Consider the following 13,231-nt stretch of genomic DNA (forward strand, 5'->3'; position numbering starts at 1 on the left):
ACACACTTTGTCTCTCTGGCTTGTCCTGGACAGTCACCTACCCTGGCTCATTTCTTCCCATCATGCCTTCTCCCCATTCCCACGTCCTTGTCCCCTCCCATCCCTCTGTTGTTTCGTTTTATCTCTGTGAAAAATAATGAAAGCAAGCACTTGCAACCACGTCTCCATTGATGTTCGAATACACAACCAGCAGATTCAAAAACACATTCTGGGATCAAAGTAAAAAGGGGTGGGGGGGGGTGGGGGGGTCTTCGTCTTTCCAATGAAATTATGAGCGCAGAGGAGTCTCGGGTGCAGAGCTCATTTGCTAAGACTGTGAGGCAAATAGTCGTTAAAGAATGGCCTATAAGTAGGCATTAAATGGAAATGCCTGTGATTCCTGTGGATTAGCATAAGAACCTTTTCTTGCCAGGCCAGCTAATAATATTCATTTAAAATAAATACATGAGAAACGAATCTGTTTGAAAAGCGGGGCGATTGCACATATTTACTGAAGGGGCCGTCGAAATGAAAGAATGGAGATTCACGGAGCGCTCGGAGGGATGTGGACTAGCGAATCGTCAGTTCTTTGAAGTTCCAGAGACTGGAAAATTAAAGTCTTTACAAAAAATTAGAGGAGGAGAAAGGTTTTATGATTCAGTAGGCTTGCGAAGGAACACAAGGCTGAAGATGTCAAGCACTTATAGTTACATTAAATGAATTTATTAATCGTTTTTGTCATAATCGTGCCACGCAGCAGATGGTAACCTTTGATCTCTTACCTATGGCAGCACTGACTTCCTGTCAAACCACAGTATGAGGAACTTCACCGTACTGCCCAGAGTTTTTGTCCCTGATTCAGCATGTAATGGCATCAATAGATGTGAAAGTTTCAGTTTGTTAGCAAAGTCTTAAATCTTTGACGTGAAAAAGTGAGTTCTCAGTAGTCCAAACACATCAGGCCTCTGTTGCTCATAGGTTCTCTGTTGCTTGTAAGCTTGTAGGCCAAGCCAATTAAAATGACCCCCCTACCCCCCTAAAAACAAACACACCCGCACATACACACTTCCGCAGGGCCTTGTTTATACACCCTGTGTCAGAAAATGTGTCAATATGTGTCCTGTGTGTGCTGGCTTCTAATGATGCTGGCCCATCATGATGGCCCAGTCAGACACTGACAGCCAAGCGCTAAAGTGGAGGAACTCCAGCCGTTTCTATAGCTACTGTGGAGTTCAAAGGCGGCCATCTTTTTCTGAGCATAACAAGAGAAGAAAGAGGCCATCACAGAGCAAGAGACCAAAGACGACCTCCAGGGTTACACGTCAAACCTAGCCCCCATGACCCACAGACCCTTGCAGCCCCCCTTACCCCATGGTGTGACGGCATGGTCCCAGGATCTGTGGCTGGGCTGTCAGAAGCTTCAGACGAGGTCAACAGAGCCAGGTAAAGATTCTCCTATCAGTATTATATTAGCCCACTTTCTTAAAGTCAAGGCTTTGAAGTGACACCAAAGTCTGTTGCAAGTATCTCTCATCTTATGTCCTTTTTTCTAAAACACTGCAGTGTCGACATTTCAAGCATCTTTCAGCGTTTAATGTCGAGCCTTTGATTTTTTTTAAGACACTAATTTTAACATCTTCAAGGGAGGAGTGAAGTCTCTGCATTTGGGTTCTTTTGTCTGCTGTCTTCTGCCCTTTCTCTCTTTATGAAATGAAAAGATCTTTAAAGGAGAACTTGTTAAAAGGCGGATCTCCATCAAAAGTAATGCAGAATGTGCTTTTTGGTGACATTTTTGCTACTTGGCCATTTTAACATGATGCCTGTCATCCCAGGGCTACTTCTTCTTCTCTCAAAAAGAACATTTTCAAAGCACACAGAGAAAGACTGCATTTCACGAGGCACACAAACTTAGATTGGGAAACCTTTGATATATTATCATACAAAGTTGAACAGCAACCAACGCAGACTAAGGCCAAAAAAACTCTATTGTGTTGTGAAATTTGGTGTATTCAGCATTCAGTGTTGAGGCATCCGTCACACATCTGGTGGAGAAATCATCTCAGCATCTGCTGGGTGAAACTGAAGACACATGGTTTAAAAAATGGTTACTGACGAGGGAGGGGGGTAGAGGAGTGGATGTTGAAAGAAGGAAAAGCACGTCAGACTTTCACATTGAACTTTTGACCATTCTGTCCAAGTACAATGTGGAGCTGGGATACTTAAAGGACATACTGAGATTTTTTCAGGTTTCCCTTATTACAATTGACGTACGTCATATTTGACTGAAAGAGTCATTGCCACTGTAATAATTCGTCCTGTCCATCTGGGCTGTCAGAAGATCCTTCCAAGGCAACATTATCCAGCAAGGATGTCAGTCCAATCAAGTATGCACAGGTGCACATTCCTGGTGTCTCATTTTATAAAGAGAACACAATATTTCTAATGTTTACTTCACAATCATTGCAACAAAAGTCAATGTAATTGCCGCTGTGATACCTTCCCACAACTGTAAAACTCTATCATAAACAGCTGTGCAGTGTTCTGGCATGTGATAAGCCTTCAAACTCATGGATCTGTTACTCAAACTTCCTGGAACGTACTTCATTGTCTCACCAACACCTGTATGTGTCTTTCAATATGAAAATCGCTCTTTATGTTTTCACTGGTTGTGGGATACTTCCTGCTAGTTGGATGTAGATTTTCTTGCAATAAACTACACACAAAAAGATGAAGATACCCACTTGATTTGTCCAAGTCAGTCTGCAGACGCCACACACTAGCTTTGGCTGAACTTCAGAGACCTTTTTTGCATAGAACAAGGACTGTGAATTTTGTCCTACATCAGTGTAGTCAGACTAGAAAAGGCCAGCATGGAAAGAGAAGTGACACATAACTCCTTCAGTATTCATATTTGATTTTAGGATTGTATTAAGCAAGAACATCAAAACATTTTCCATAAATCTTTTTCACTTCAACCTTGACAACACAGACTATATATGTCAATCTTGTCCCTTTTCCATCTTCACTTTCCCTTTCTGCTCCTTTTCTCACTCTTTTCCAGCCAAGGATACCAGTTTGTATCTACGTATGGAATCATCAAACAAAAGTGAGCTTTGCATCACATCAGGTAAAGTAGGCATGCCCAGGCACTCCCTAAGATGCCTGTTTTAAGTCCTCACAAGAAGGCTGCCTCTCATTGAAGTTCAAATGGATAGCTCTTGGGCACAAGCTTTCCAAGGGGGAGGGAGGGAAGCCTGCTCACCTCTATACCAAACTCACACATCCTACCAGGGAGCTACGTGAGGGGGAAAAAAATTAAAAGTGCAGCTCATGGGCAAAGCAACTGAATCCTTTTTTTCCCGTCTCTCAAGTAGCCCCCCATCCCCTTTTATCACCCAACCGCCCTCGCCGCCCCCATCCCCTGGAGCCGCTTTTGCAATGTCAACAAAATTGGGGCTGGGAATGTGGCCGTCTGATGAAAATCAGCTTGCTCAATGGGATCCTCACATGAAAAGAACAGTGCCTCAGCACAGATTTCCGTATCTATCATTATGAGCCCCATCTATCGTGAAAATGAACTAATTGTGAAGTTATTGGTGCCTTGTTATCCACAGTATGCCCCAGCTGATTGGTCTTTTGCCATGAGGACCTGCCATTGAACAAAGACAATTAAACTACAAAGGGCTCGATTACAACTCTGCCACTTTGATGAGGGAACAATAATTCGACCAGTACCAATCCTTTTGAGTTCCTCAGGGTTAAACATTTTGGGAGAAACACTGTTAAGCTGTATCAAATTAAGTCAGATGGGGGACGTTCATTTAATAGCATGGAACTCCCGATCTCAGACTAAATATCTTTTCCCATGAGTCTTTGCCTGCTGTGCCCCTCCTCCTTCCCTGCAGTGAGGCCTAATTTTCCTGTTTTCACCGAGAAGATTTCACGGTTCACAAGATCAAAAGCTTGCATAAGCTCTGCATTTGTTTACATCAGCCTACACCCTGACAAATAAAGCACTGCTGACTATCTTTCTCTTTCGCTTTCCTGGCTTTCACTCGTCCGCCATCACACATGACCTCCCACCTCCACTTGCAGCAAACGCTCCGCTTTTTCCTCCCTCCACCACTCCCAGGTGGATGGCTGCATCAAGAAAGCCATTCCTTTCGCTAACTTGGTCTATATTCATGAAGCGATTCCAAAGGGTTTGCAGCTGAAGCTAACCCGAAACTTGGATCCTCTGAAAGTGCCGTCTCAGCCTGTGAGAGCAGTGACAACTTCTTCCCTGTCTCCATGTCGTGCATTTTGACACAGCCCAAATGAGGTCCTTTGACATTTGAAATGGAAGTGTGACAAGGGGGACAAAAACAACCACCAAATCAACACATGAATAAATAATCTGTTTGCCTTTTCAGTGTCCCATTTTGACAAACCACAGGCCATCCTTCCTGACAGATGTCTGTGACTCATTTAGTGCTCAACTGTTTTGAATGAACATGTCTCTTTGATGCTTGGCTGAGGTTTGACTTGTCTTTACAGATCTATTGTTTTCTAATTTTCCACTGATTTGAGTCCCTTAAACAATAAAAATCAAATGTCATGTGAGCAAACATCTTGAACAAACTTCAATAGGCGTATTGCAATAATTTGCTTGTGCTAAAATCCACACATTATTGCCTTCTGACCTCTGATGGTGGAGTTGTTGTGGAAGGTTGTGCAGAGGATCAACTTGAACAAGTTTGAGGTTTTTTCTCCAAAACTGATACATTTCCTTAAGATATCCAAACAGAAGTTATGAATTTGCAGAGAGTGGTTTGTTAGGCTACTGAATTTCAGTCGAGGAATGTAAAGATCCAGACTATTGACTATTTACTGGTGTAAATAGAGCCTGCTTTATTATAGATGCTATTTTTATTTTTATTTTTGGAATTATTGATTATACAAATACAGCAGTTGTGGTACATCTGGCAACAATGTCTTGCTAATCAGCGTTGATCCATTGACTCTACACCAGCAACACCCAGCACATGAATTATATCAGACACAGATCATTTGGGAAATCAGTGTTTTGTTCTGATTTTCAAATAAAGCTTTACAATAATTTCAAACACTGATTTAGGGATCAAAAAACTTTAGGAAGACAAGGTGCGACATACACTGTGTGTTTTGTGGATGGCTGTGATTTATTTCAATGCAATGCAAGGACACCATCAAGGATAGGTGTAACCTGATACACTGGGACAAGTCAATCAACATTTCAACAGAGCACAACTGAGAGTATCCACAAACAGTAAATGCGCCACATTGTGTGTTCCTTCACCAGACTGATGACTATTAATGATTTGCTAACTGTAAACACTTTTTTGTTTTAGTCCAAAATCTTGGCAGCCTGTGGAGATATTTCCACTTCATCTACAAGAAACTTGGATAATCAAACGTTTTTTAGGCATTAAAACCATCTGCAGTTGAATTATATGCTGCTGGTTCCCCAGAATAAAGAACAAGTGCATCTTTTTGACCTTGTGATTTGTGCTTTGATGTTTAACAACCACAGAGGGAGGAATCAAACAAAGACAATAGAGCAGGAGTCAAACTCATTTTAGTTCATGGCCTCATATAACCCAAATTGATCTCAATAGTGCTGGACCAGTCAAACCACTGCATAATAACCATAATAACCAGGCGAACAAGTCCAATAAATTCACACAAAAGCTTTTAATTTGTGGAAATTATGAGGATCTCAGTCGATAATACACACTGTATGTAAAGTCTGGTCTAGAGCAGATTACAAGCCAAAGTGCAGCACACACACACACACACTCCACCCCTACAAGGCAATTGGACAATCACTGACTTATGTGGGTAGGGGCTGGAACTCCTCAAAAACAGAGGAGGAAGGAGGGGAGTAAAGTACCTGGTTCTGGTTCTCATGAAGGCTTTATAATGGTGACTGTCAGCAGTTGAGGTGCCCAAGGCATACAGAGTGAGAGTTACAGCAGGGAGTGCGCACCACTGAGCCTCCGTCAGAGAGAGAAACACAGTATGTGAAAGAGGGAGAGTGTGAGTACTTTTTAATAAGCAAAGATGTCCACTTTCTAAAACTTTCAATCAGACTTTATCAAACTGAGTGAACGTCCGTCAGAGGACCCAAACTACCATGTGTCTGCAGCGAACGAGAGAAAAGCGTTCCTTTTTATGCACAGTATATTTGCGTACATGAAAACAATGTACTGTGTATACACTGTATATATGTACATATCTTATTTCAAGGAAAGCCTAACCACAGCCTGGGGAGGAGTCAAGTTTGAAGATGATTACGAGAATGCATTTCCCTCTGCTCATCGCAGGAAACAAACAGTTCGACTCTGAATTTAACTCAACAAACAAGAACCATATGCTCGTCTTTCCTCTCCCGTCATCCCCTTCCACCACCCTCTTTTCCATGAGAAACATGTAAATACAGAGACCCAGAAACATATGTGGTTAGTCATAAAGCTGCAAATGTCAACCCCCCCCCACGTTTTTCTTCTTCTCTCTGCTCTGCCCCCAGCCTCGACCTCCTCACCCGAGAAACAAACCCGCAAGAAAGAGGTAGAGAGAAAGAAAAGCTAAGGAACAGGAAAACAACAAAAAAAAACAAAACAAAAAAAAAAAAAACAAGAACAAAGAGTGTTGGAGGGGATCACAGCATTGGGAAACTGACTTAATTGCCTGTGTGTGAAAAGCAAAGACGAAGAGGGACAAGCTGGCGACAGGGAACCAGGAGAAAAAAAAAAAAAAAAAAAGACAGAGCTGCTGTGGGCTCCTGCAGACTGCAAAGCCATTTCCTCACAATGGTGGCCTCTTGTCGTGCCAGGGGGGCCTTGTTGGCCCATCAGTAAGTGGCATGTGAGATGAAGAACACAAACATGGAAAGACTGGGCCACTACAGTCCTCATTAAGAGATGACTGAATGGTGCAGTTGTCCCTAAGCTTGTTTGGAGACGGACAGATTCCCTAAGAGGTTGCCATTTTGCGCCTGCAACTTTTTACCTTCTCATCCAACTTAGTCTCTTCCCATCATCAAGGCCGATTAGCCTAATCGTTTGTGCTTCAGGGGTAGTTATCTTCTTGGGTGTTGGATGAAAATGACTTGCAGCTGGGTTGTGTACAGCTCAATCTCTAACAGGTGCTGGGCTCTGTGGGTAAAGAGTAAACAATGGCGGCTAAGCCCTGAGCTTTGCCAGGCAGAGCGTCTATGATGGGAAACAGTCAGGCTTGAGGGCTCACACACCCACAACCCAGGTGGTTTTCAGAGGTTCATTTAGGCATGTGTAAACTCTTGGTGTGGTTTAACTTGTTTTGGATGGTGAAAATCTATGAAAGAAAAAAAATAAAAGGATGGTTTAGATTATTTTAGCCACTAAATGATGATGTGGTTTCCATCTTGGCTGCAAAGCAAAAGACATGAGACAGAAGACGGTAGCGTAACGGAATTATTGAATAAGATATGTGACACGCACAGCGAAATATCTCTTATATCATGATATTTACCGAGTCAATGAAAATCCCCATTGCCCCTTTAGCTCTCCTCTTCATAGGATACCAGTTCTGCGAGAGTCACATGACCATGTCACATGATGGAGGCTAGTTTTTATCCCTGTGGTGCCTGGGAGGCCTCCAAACCCAGAGTGGCCTCACCACATTTCCCACAGCCGTCTGGGGAATGGACTGCGGACCTGAAGGTATGTGTGAGGCACAACACTGAAGCACTGAGGCTGTCTTAGGATAAAAGCACAGAGAAATTCCCCAGTTTCTAAAAAAGAGCTCAGTTCAATATTGTCTGTGGCAGCCACACCCAAGCAAGACAACAAGTATGGATGATAATGTCTGTGTCGCTGCTGCACACTCAAGCTGTAATTTGGGGCATATATTGTGTACATAAAAATGTCACTTCATCAATGCTCAAGTTGTCCTTTGTGACTCACTGATATATTTGGGTCATCTTAAACTGACACACAAAACACAAAGAGGGCAATGTGTAGGTGTACATGTGCACAGGGAAGGCAATACGGCAAGAATTTCACGGCGCACTTTTGCAATTCGGGTTGAGTTTAGCTAAGCTAAAGTGATAATATCACAATAATAAAACCAAATCACAGGTTGGATAGCCAGCTCCATGTTGTACATCCACACCCAGCAGAAGAAGGAACAACCACAACAGCAGAAATCTAACAATCTTGTTCTGGCAACAACAGCCTGACTGCTGCTTCATTTTAACGGATTCTTCCTCCTGATGCCTGAACAAGATTGTGCTCTACCTTAATTCCAATTGCCTTTTCAGGCAGAGTAACATTTCTAAAACTGTTTGGCCACTTGTAAGCAAAAAGGCAACCAAAAATCGCAGAAGCAGCGATTATCTGTGGTAGATTTTACTTTTCCCACTTATCTCTGTCACCCACTTGTGACTGGACTTCCATGGATTCTGTGTGGTGCTGGTTTATTGGTTTCATCTGTCCCAGATATAACTTTATGACAGGAGTATGTTTAGCTTCAAAGCCTTTTCTGACCCAAAACGCCAAACCAGTCCTCTGTTTGCATACCATGCTGCCCGCAACGTAATGTGGGCCAATGTGTTAACAAGACTCAAGGTTGCCATATCTTGACACATTAACATACTTTGTGTGTATACAATGGCCCAAAGGGAGTTTGGTTCGAGCATTCATGTGAAACACCACAACGCCTTAATCATTGTATTTTTAGAAATGCCTCTCCCAACACTCAGGATCTTAGAAGAAACGACAAGAGTCCAATGGATTCAAAATACACCGCACACCCTCCAAACTGAGGCCACAGGCGAAGGCTTTCGAGGGACTGCATTCTGTTGGGTCACTGAGGAATGTGGACAAAGTTGCGTGCCACGACAAACTCGTGTTATCGGATAATTTGGCCGTCCTTAAGTTCTAAACAATGGCGGTCCGAGTGGTGGTCTGCATAGACCAACTTTGGGCCGCATGGCATAATTCTATCTCTGTTGCTCCTCTCGAGATCTGAGACAGATACCGTCCTGTGGTGTTTACTGACGAAAGAACACTGCTAAATGGAGCTGTGGTTCACCAATCTGTAAATATGGCCCTTGCCAGCCAAATTGTTCCCCTTGTTGACAGTGGTTTGGGCCCAAAGCTCTGTCTTGCACAAAGAACACAGGCTTCCCTTGGGGGTGGTTTGAGACCCGACAGGGGGTAGTTAGACAAAATAGATAATATCTATCCACTGCTGACACAGAATTGGCAGAGGTAGAGAGAAAGGGAAAGAGACGGATGGATGCTCCCAAAATAAATGAACAAAAGTTGTCCAAAACGAGTACTCTCAAAACAGAGCAGAGAGGGCCAGAAAGCTGCTGCATGCTTTTTCTCCTTTGAGATCGTGTGGGCATTCGTATATTTTGTGATTACTGGATGCATAGAACTACTATCCATGAGATCCACAAATGAAGAAAGTGGGAAAGTTCATTTTTGACCTTGACAAAAAGTGAGACCCTCCACTCAAAGTTCCTTATTTAGATCACATGATGATAACTGAGACACTTCCATTCACTGATGAAGAATGGCAGATATGACTCAAAAAGCCGGTATGAAGGCAGATTTATTTATTTATTTTAGTTTTTTTTGTCAAATTGCTCGTGGTTTGTTGTCTTCTGGTTGTCTTACTGCATTTCATTATCTTAGATAAGCACGAAAGCCAAGTGAAACTGGGATCTGGCATCTGCATCTTGCTGACAGATCTCTTTAAGCCCTCTGCTTTTTCCTGGCAATGTGTATATTTGCAGTTGTATAGTAGATAATTGTTCAATATTAAGGTGTCGTTTGACTATCAACTTAGCATGCATGCTTCATGAAAAATAGGCAGTTTCCCACTGATGACATAGCTCTTTTTATCTGTTTTTAAAATCATATCTTTATGTAATTCTACAATGCCAGATTTGTTCTCGAGCAGAGTCATTAAAAAGACCTGCGTTATGTACTTGCACAACAAGACATGCATGCTAGTCAAGGTTATGTTGAATCTAGATGTTCCCTCCAGATAACAGAAACCCCCACAACACCCTCACACCCACATACACATCACCCACACAACAGACTGACAGAGAAACAAGATAGTTCAGGGAAGCTGGAAAGATAAGTAAAGTTGACAACACAAGAGAAGGGGAGAGCGAGTGAGAGAGGAGAGACAGACAGACTGGGGGGGGGGGGGGGAGAGAGAGAGAGAGAGATCTCCAGCAGTGCCAGTCGAAAGAGGATCACGGTGGTTTTGGATGAGTTTCAGAGGTAAGCTGCAGTTAAAGCCCCGAGCTTGGACTGTTCACACGCAAATGCCAAGCCCCACCACACACCTCATGAAACATGAGACAACATTCAGGTGTTTGGTGACTCCAGTCAGGACAGTATTCACTGTATGGAATTTGTTTCAGGAATGCAAATGAAGTGTCAAAGGCAGCATCCTTCTACCCTGTGGATATTCTCATATTGCATTTTGTGTCTTGTCCACCTAGTTGATACTGAAACTACTGACTAGCTCAGCTATTTTCAGTGGACAATCTCTGTCAGCTCAGTCAGCTGTATGTTACCTGCCTAGCACCAAACAGCCGGCAGGCTACTTGTGACAACTCGCTGGTGATCATAGTGGAGCATTGAGCAGCTAATGAATTTTCCTTATGTTTTGAATAACCTGTAGACAAGGGGCTTCTGGTTTCTGCTTGTAGTCCATTTGTAGTCTGAGTAATATTACCGAATCACGTTTGAGCGGGCTTTTACTGCATGCAGGTAAGCATGCAGTCATCATCCAATGCCAGTTTAGCTTTTTAGCTTTCTGCATTCACATGCAGATATCTGTTTATAGAGGTTATCCGATCTGTTGAGTTTTCATCGAGCTTGAGAGTCAAATTGATAATCGGAGTGTAAACAATAACTGGGGCACGGAAGTGGAAGTCTTGGCCCAGATATCAGGGCATTGGCTGTTGCCCACAGAGGCCAAATCACCATCAGATGATAACTGATGGGTTCCAAGATTGTCCTTTGAATTACTGATTGCATTTAGAATGCAGTGTATAACTGCCCTATATCCAATGTTTGGATCAAAAGCAGCTCAAAGTCTGCTCAATGCTTCCTCCTTTAACTGTGAGGAGGAATCTGATGATTCTTTTTCACATAAACTCAACTGAAAACAGTACAAAGACAATATATTTCATGTTTCTCATCAACTTCATTGATTTTTGTAAATATATTCTGAATTTGATGCAGCAACAAAGACTGGGAAAGATGTGGAATGTTCCAAACACACCTGTTTGGAACATTCCACAGGTAAACAGGTTCATTGGTAACAGGTGATAGTATCATGATGGGGTATGAAAGGGGCATCCTGGAAAGGCTCAGCCATTCACAAGCAAGGATGGAGCGAGATTCACTACTTTATGAATACATGATTGTATGAAGGATGTTACTACATGGACTCAGGAAGACTTTAAAACTGTTGTCAGTGAACACAGTTCATTTGGAAATGACTGCATTCTGTTTTTATTAATGTTCTACACAGCTTCCTAACTCTTTTGGAGTCTGGGTTGTTTAATCTGACGTGTATTGCTCTTTGATGTCCTTGTGACTCCTGATGAATTAACTGCCACTGAATGTGTGAATCTTCTGGTCTTTCAACAAAAATGGTTAACGTAGCGATCGCCTCCTAATCACCGCCTGCCTCCAATCAGGCCATTTGACCCATCTCCTCTCTGTTACTCGCCCTTCAGTCATTACAGGAAATGAAAGTGAACAATCCAACTAGCTTCTCTCACTTTCTTTCTCTCTGTTCAAGCCCTCTATCTGGCACTGGGTTCCAATGTTTATGCATTTACTGAGATTGCTGGCGGGATTGTCAGAGAAAAAGGAGGGTTTATTTTTTTCTTTTCTCTCTTTCTTTTTTTTCCTGTGCAATCTCTTGCCTTCAGAAACCATTAATGCCCATTCAACATCAACATCAAGGCACAGCTTTGATGTCTATTCTGGCAACAGACCTCTTTCTTTCTCTGCTGCCTGCTGCTCTCTCTCTCTGTTTCTCTTCTTCTCTCTATCCCCCTTTATCCCTTCCTCTTCCCTTCGCTCACTCTTTACGGTTACTGTACAATCAAATAATTAAACGGATTGTCGACAAAATGATTTTACCTGGCAATTAAATATGCAAAGCGAGTCGGCAAGCGGTGTATGAGAAGGCGATTAAAAAGAGGCCCACTGCAAATCTACAAAGGCTTCACCAGCACAATAGGCAGCAGCCCCTGCTTGCCTTGCACACTAGCTTAGCCTGGGGAGTGACTGGTGCCTCTCTATACCAGTCTCACACAGCCATGTTTACAATAGCCCCAACCATGCTATGCCAATTACCACAATGCAAGGAGAAATGAATGCCAGTGTTTGGAGAAAAGGCAGGGATGAAGGTAGCGGCATAGGAGACATATGGGGAGTGCAGGGCGGCAGGAAAGAAAAGTTTACGCTGCCAATGAAATCACACCAGAAATGTTCGCCGTTGATTAAAAGATTGTGTGAAAGAATTGTGCGCTTCAAATGATAATTTAAGTTTAAGGAGTCAAAAGTCAGGAAGTTCAGAACCTGTGTATAACCTGCAATGCACTTCCACAAAGCACCTATTAGGACTGGAATGCCACAGAAAGGCTGAGAGAAGATAGAGGGGAGAGGAGGGGAGGAAGGAGAAGCCCGAGCTCCTGATGTGCAAGAGAGGGAATGCGACAGTCAATGTCCATCTATCAACGCTTCAGTGGGGAAAAATGCAAGCAATTTTCCTGGATAGGTTTCCCTTCAAAGCCGGAGCCCCAAGAGGCTGTAAAAATAGAGTTGGGGAGAGGCGGAGAGGGTGGGGGTGGAAGGGTGGAGGGTTACACCTGCCGCTTCCAGACAGTTCAACAGAAACTAGCTGGTTCAGGCTGATTAAACCCTCCTCATTGTAAAGTTAACCATGGAGGAATTGATTTTAAGGTTTGGGGACTATGTAATGCATTGATTATTTGTTGAAGTTTCAGCGCGCTGTGCCTTTGATGAAAAGAGTCTGGAAATTAATGCTATTTGTGCTGTTAAAATACAAACTGTTCCGGGACGGCTGCAGTAAAATGATTTTTTAAGGCGAAAAGGAGTGTCTGTGTTCTTTAAGAAAGAGAAAACCTACAGTATCTCTGAGATGTGACAAGCATTGGCGGCTTGTCTGTTTTTCTTCCTTT

This window comes from Chaetodon trifascialis, chromosome 2 (genome assembly GCF_039877785.1).
Source record: "Chaetodon trifascialis isolate fChaTrf1 chromosome 2, fChaTrf1.hap1, whole genome shotgun sequence".
Classification (NCBI taxonomy): domain Eukaryota; kingdom Metazoa; phylum Chordata; class Actinopteri; order Chaetodontiformes; family Chaetodontidae; genus Chaetodon; species Chaetodon trifascialis.